Raw genomic sequence first — 7,016 nt, forward strand, 5'->3', positions numbered from 1 at the left:
AGGCAGTGCCAACCACCGCAGAGGGACCAGCACCTCCGGCTAGGACGGCAATAGCCAAGGAAGTCCACCAACCCAAGGATGGCCCGAGGATGGAGCACCACCAGGAGCCCCACCAGAGGAGTCCCCGGAGGGAACGGCCCCAACGCCAGAAGCAGAGGACAAGGGAGTAGAGGCGGAGACAGACGACTCTGCAAAGGCAAAGGGGAAGAAGGAGAAGGAGAAGAAGAAAAAGGGGAATAAGAAGGGGAAACCCGAGGAAAGCAGCGAAGACGAGGACGACGGCACGCAGGAGTCATGGAGCCAAGTCCGGGCACAGACGCTGCACCAAAAGGCCACGAAAGATAAAGAAGAAGAAAAAGAGAGACGCACCAGCGCCAGACTGAAGGTGAACTCGCACGGCTCATCACAGCCCAGCCCCAAGCCAGAGACTTTGGAGGAAGGGACAACACCAGGACGAGCCACCCAGTGAGGGAACACCAATAGGAGGAAGTTGCCATGCAAAGAAAACTTCCTGGCCAGCAAGAAGGTGAACACAGCAGGCACTGAAGTAGAGGAGGAAGACAATGAAGTCATCCTGGTGAGCGACACAGAAATCAATGAAGCCAATGCTGAGATGGAGAACGAAGATGACGACAAGGACCTGGCGGAGATGGGGACGGTCCTCCAAGAAATCCATCGTCAGCTCAGCATGGTGGGGCCCTCACCCGACGCAGCAGAGTGGACCCCAGAAGTCGAGACGGAAGTCTACATCGAGAGCACAGAGGAAACCCCAGAAGGGGGAGAGCAGGACCAAAAGGTGGTTCAGGTCCCCAAGTAGAGCACCCCAGGGCCTTCAACCCCAGTAGGTTCAGAACCGAGTACTGACCGATAGCACGGAGACAATAGCGATATCATTGTTCACACTAAACGTCAGAAGCGTGAAGGATCAGGTTCGGCGGGTTGGCACGTTGCGCTTCCTGGCCACACAGAATCGAGATGTCTACTTTTTACAGGAATGCAGGATTCCGTACGCCCCGGCATACAGCCAGCTTGAATGGCAGTGGATGCACGGGCCATCTTTCTGGTCTGGAGGGAACGATTGCAAATCATCTGGAGTGGCCATTCTAATCAAGGGACGGCAGTTCACCGTGGACAAGGTCACCGAGCAGGTCAACGGCAGAGTGCTGGTCGTGGACGGCTCATGGGCCGGTGAGCCCGTTAGGCTCACAATGTCTATGCCCCCCCTGAGAAGAATGAGCGACTCAAGATTTTCATGGTGCTCAGGATGCAACTCGTGACCTCCAGAACCATTCTGATGGGTGGTGATTTCAATTGCATAGTAGAGCTGGACGGACGCAGTGGGTCTGGCTCTGCAGGGTTGGATGTGACGTCCAGGCTGTTAGTGGAGATGATAGGTGAGGCGTACCTCCAAGACGTCATCGGGAGCATGGGGCCAACACCAGGATTTTTTTCTGGAGTAGGCCGGACAGATTCGTACGTTCACGGATTGACTTTCTATGCACCTCCCCAACAGTAAAGCCTGGGCGAAGCTCCATGGTCGCCGTCCACTTCTCTGACCACAGAGCAGTCAGTTTCGAGGGGAAACTTACTGGGAAGTTCCCTGCTGGCCCAGGATCGTGAAATCTGAACTGCTCCTTGCTGGAAAATGAGGAGTTAGTGGTGAACCTAAGAACCGTATATGTAGAGTGGAGGGATATGAAGGCCTCTTTCACTCCGCCAGCGAGTGGTGGGAATGGGAAAAGGACAGGTTCCGGAGCTTCTTCCAGGATGCAAGCAGAGCTGCTGAACGGGAAAAGAAGAGGAAGTTCAGGAAACTGCAGAGCAAACCGCAGCAACTGTACGAACTCGAGCTCAGGGGATGGGACGTGGATGACGACTTGGAAGAAACCCGGAAAGGGCTCGCAGAGCATTTCGGGGAAGAATCCAGGAAAATCATCTTCCGGACCAGAACCAAGAACCTCGAGAAGGACGAGAAATGCAACTTGTTCTTCTTCAAGAAACTTCACTCGACCCACACACCGCTTGTGGAGCTTCGGGACTCGGAGGGCAACCTCCAAAGTGAGAATGAGGAAGTCATAAAGGTCGTAACCGACCTTTACTGTGAACTCTACTCACCAAAGGCGTCAGAGAGAGCCCAGGCGGATAGTTTCCTCGAGGGCATCTCAAAGACACTGAGTCCGGAAGAGAGAGAGGGCCTGAACACACCCTTCACATTGGAAGAACTGCACTTGGCCACCACAACCTCTAAGAATGAAAAGACACTCGGGAATGACAGTCTCTTAGTGGAATTTGATGTCAAACTGTTATATCTGATCGGGCCAGACTTGCTCGACCTCTACGAGGAGGTGGTGGGCAAGGGTAGTTTACCGCAATCCCTGCGGGAAGGTATGATATCATTCTTGTACAAACAGAAAGAAGAGAGAGAAGACCTCAAAAACTGGAGGCCCATGTCTCTCCTCAATGTGGTCTACAAGATTCTCGCAAAGGTAATGGCCAACCGCCTAAAGAGAGTGATAGCGAAGATAGTCCACCCTGACCAGTCCTGTTGGATACCGGGTCGGCAAATCGCGGACAGCTTGGCCCTGGTCCGGGCCACGATCAAGTATGTCAAGGGCCGAAAGGTCCCGACGAACTTGTTCAGCCTGGGCCAGGAAAAGGCATTCGACAGCGTTTCCCATGAGTTTCATGGATTGGACACTCAGAGCACTGGGTCTGGGGGACTTCTTCTGTGATGTGATGAAAACAATGTATAGAGACATCTCCAGCACGGCATTGGTAAATGGCTGGACAACCGACCCATTCCCCATCCTGTCGGGGGGTGAGGCAGGGCTGTCCGCTCTCCCCTCTTCTGTTCATCTGCGCGATCGAACTCCTCGCCGAACGCATCCGACAGAACAGGAACATCAGAGGAGTGAAGGCACCAGGAAGTGGAGGATGAGGAGAAGTGAAGTGCTCTCTCTACATGGATGACGTCTCAGTATTCTGTGCGGACGGACCATCGGTGAAAGAGCTGCAGAGGACTTGTATCGAGTTTGGGAAAGCATCAGGAGCAAAGATCAACAGCGCCAAGTCAGAAACCCTGCTCTTCGGACACTGGACCCCCATCCGAGACCCACTGCCATTCCCCATCAAGCAGGATTTCTTGAAGATCCTTGGAGTCTGGTTCCGCAGAGAAGGTGCAGCAGAGAAGACCTGGGAGGAAAGACTGGCAAAGACGAGGCAGAAGCTGGGACTCTGGAGCCTCCGGATGCTGACGATCGAAGGGAATTCTTTGGTCCTGTGGAACTAGACCCTGCCAGTGCTCCAGTACGCCACTCAAATGTGGCCAGTGCAGACCAGATTGGCCAAAGCCATCACGAGAATGATCTTCTACTTCATCTGGAGCTCGAAGATGGACAGAGTGAAGAGGGCAGTGATGTTCAAGACCCACGACAAGGGAGGCAAAGGAGTGCCGGACATCGCCACCATCCTGAGGGGGACCTTCATGTGCCACTGCATGAGGAACTTCCTGGGACTGAAGATGAGAGCCACGTCGGCATTCTGATGGCACGTTCTTCTTCCCGCTACCAACGTGGAGGCGCCTCGGATGGGCAGAGTGGGTGAGTGCCGTCCCGTACAACTGGGAGACCCCGTGGTTCTACAAAGAAGTGGAGAAGTTTGTGAAGGAATTTGGCCTAGAGACAGCTCGCCCCGCCACATGGACTTCCAAGCTTGTCCAGCGACAGACACGTGCAAGGGACATCAGCGAGCCAATCGGCGCCCTCCACTCAGCCACAGCAGACCACATGTGGGGAAACATTGCATCCAAGCCCCTGACGAACCAGCACAAAGACATCGCCAGGATGGCCATAAAAGGAGGACTTCCCGTTAGAGCCTTCATGCACGCAAGAGGACTCAACCGATACAAAGCGGTACAAAAGGGGGTGGTGATGGACGGAGCATCTTAACCAATCAAACACTCACACCCAGTCAACATATCAGGGTTTAATCCATCACCGTTCTTTAGCACACTCTGCCACCCCAGTTCTGACATGGCCATATGCAAATCAGTCTGACCCTGTGCCTCATGGGAACAGTCCAGCCCGAACTGCCAAGCCATGCCTGCCCTGGACCGGAAACAAGCTTCCTAGGACCGGTTTCTGGCATTTCAGCCGTCTTCAGCCAGGCCCGCTTGAATCCAGTGGCAAAGTGAGCAAGGGACTCACGTCTGAACATACCCTGCCAACTTATGGCGAACAAAGCGTTACAAAAGGGGTTGGTGATGGACGGAGCATCTGAACCAATCAAACACTCACACCCAGTCAACAGATCTGGGTTTAATCCATCACCGTTCTTTAGCACACTCTGCCACCCCAGTTCAGACATGGCCATATGCAAATTAGTCTGACCCTGTGCCTCATGGGAACAGTCCAGCCCGAACTGCCAAGCCATGCCTTCCCTGGACCGTAAACAAGATTCCTAGGACCGATTTCTGCCATTTCAGCCGTCTTAAGCCAAGCCCGCTTGAATCCAGTGGCAAAGTGAGCAAGGGACTCACGTCTGAGCATACCCTGCCAATTTATGGCGAACAAAGCGGTATAAAAGGGGGTGGTGATGGACGGTGCATCTGAACCAATCAAACACTCACACCCAGTCAACAGATCTGGGTTTAATCCATCACCGTTCTTTAGCACACTCCGCCACCCCAGTTCAGACATGGCCATATGCAAATCAGTCTGACCCTGTGCCTCATGGGAACAGTCCAGCCCTCACTGCCAAGCCATGCCTTCCCTGGACCGGAAACAAGCTTCCTAGGACCGGTTTCTGGCATTTCAGCCGTCTTCAGCCAGGCCCGCTTTAATCCAGTGGCAAAGTGAGCAAGGGACTCACATCTGAGCATACCCTGCCAACTTATGGCGAACAAAGCGGTAGAAAAGGGGGTGGTGATGGACGGAGCATCTGAACCAATCAAACACTCACACCCTGTCAACAGATCTGGGTTTAATCCATCACCGTTCTTTAGCACACTCTGCCACCCCAGTTCAGACATGGCCATATGCAAATCAGTCTAACCCTGTGCCTCATGGGAACAGTCCAGCCCGAACCGCCAAGCCATGCCTTCCCTGGACCGGAAACAAGCTTCCTAGGACCGGTTTCTGGAATTTCAGCCGTCTTCAGCCAGGCCCGCTTGAATCCAGTGGCAAAGTGATCAAGGGACTCACGTCTGAGCATACCCGGCCAACTTATGGCGCACAAAGCGGTACAAAAGGGGGTGGTGATGGACGGAGCATCTGAACCAATCAAACACTCACACCCAGTCAACAGATCTGGGTTTAATCCATCACCGTTCTTTAGCACACTCTGCCACCCCAGTTCAGACATGGCCATATGCAAATCAGTCTGACCCGGTGCCTCATGGGAACAGTCCAGCCCGAACTGCTAAGCCATGCCTTCCCTGTGATGTATGGACTGTTCCCAGGGACACATGCACTAGGTGACCTCCAGGGATGCTGGAGGCTCCTGTGCTGTTTTAAAGATGTTCTTTTGTTTTCCAGAAACCGCCTGGTAGTAGGGGAAAAAGGAGACATCGACCCTGGTGTGCCGTGAGATGATCCACAGCCTCCTACGCAGCACTGGACGGATCAGATGAGGACAGCGATGACGAACTTGAGGACCCAATGGGGGGACCCCAGAGAGCTCAGGCGATGACAGCGGCCCCAAAGGGGTTCCCCTGCCCTCACACGGGGGAGGCCCTGGAAGGGCCACTAACCAGTCTTTTGTCTATTCTTTTCCTTCAATCCAGGAACCAGTTGGGGACAGGAGAGAGGAGAAGGCGGATGAAGATAGGTGGAGTAAATGTAACAATTTACGGTATGAATTTGACTAACGTGACCTTTTCCCTTCACAAGTTAAAGGTCAATGGGATAGCTTGCGCACTTGTTGCCAAGTTTTTTACCAACGACTGATGAATAAAAAGTGTGTTGTGGAAGGTGACGATTGATGTATCTGAACCGGAAATGACGCCCTGACAAGTATAAAAAAAAATTCTTGTGGTGCTGATGATTGTACACAAATCATATTTTATGAAAGGTCTCCTGGTGATACGAAGATCTTATTATTGAGTATACAAATAGTAAGTTGTGCTATGTGGTTTTATCACAGTAAATTGTTAATGTGCATTAGTGATTGAAATTATCTTACACGAAACAGGAATCTAGTAAAACGTTTGGTTTTGTCTGAACATGAAATGTGCTTACATTTCCCATGATCCCCGGGCTCTACTCGTAGTCGCTTCTGGTACTAATAGAAGGAGTGATGATGTAACCCCTCTGAGGGCCTCTGTTGGCCATCAGTGGCATTGCAGTCTTTAGTCTCCATTGAAATCGATAGGGACTTTGAAAACAAGCACTGGTAAATCCAATTTACCCATGATGCATTGCAAGCACCGAACTGCCAGCAGAGTAAGAAAAACGTCATTAATTATTGCGCATTCATTTTATGTTATCCTGTAAAGTTTATCTATTTAATAACCATATTTAGTTTAAAAATTCAACATATTACACGTTGTCCACTTGCAAGTCTAATGCTGACTACACGCAGACAAAACAAGTTCTTCTTTTTATTGTGCCGGTTTCTAGTCACAGGGAGCACATACAACGTGCTCTATACTGGTAAGATGATGTATCTTTCATATGTATTCATGGGAAGATGGTACTCTGGGGCACATTATATTTTCTACTCTGATCACAGAGGTTATATCTTTCCCTTTTTTTTACTTCTATTTATGTATCCTTATCTATATACTACACATTCATTCTGTATGTTGTAGAGATCTATGGGAAGATTGTACTCTGGGGCACATTATATATATTTTTCACTCTGAGCACGGAGGATGTACTTTCTTCTATTTTCAACTTCAACTTTATACATCTTAATCTTTATTTTATAAATTCGTTTCCGTTTTTGTATCCTTTAGAGAACTTTTTCTTGCTCTTGCCAAATTTCTCATGCTAGCATGAAATAGGACATGTCCCTTC

Source organism: Lissotriton helveticus, chromosome 8, assembly GCF_964261635.1.
Source record: "Lissotriton helveticus chromosome 8, aLisHel1.1, whole genome shotgun sequence".
Lineage (NCBI taxonomy): Eukaryota > Metazoa > Chordata > Amphibia > Caudata > Salamandridae > Lissotriton > Lissotriton helveticus.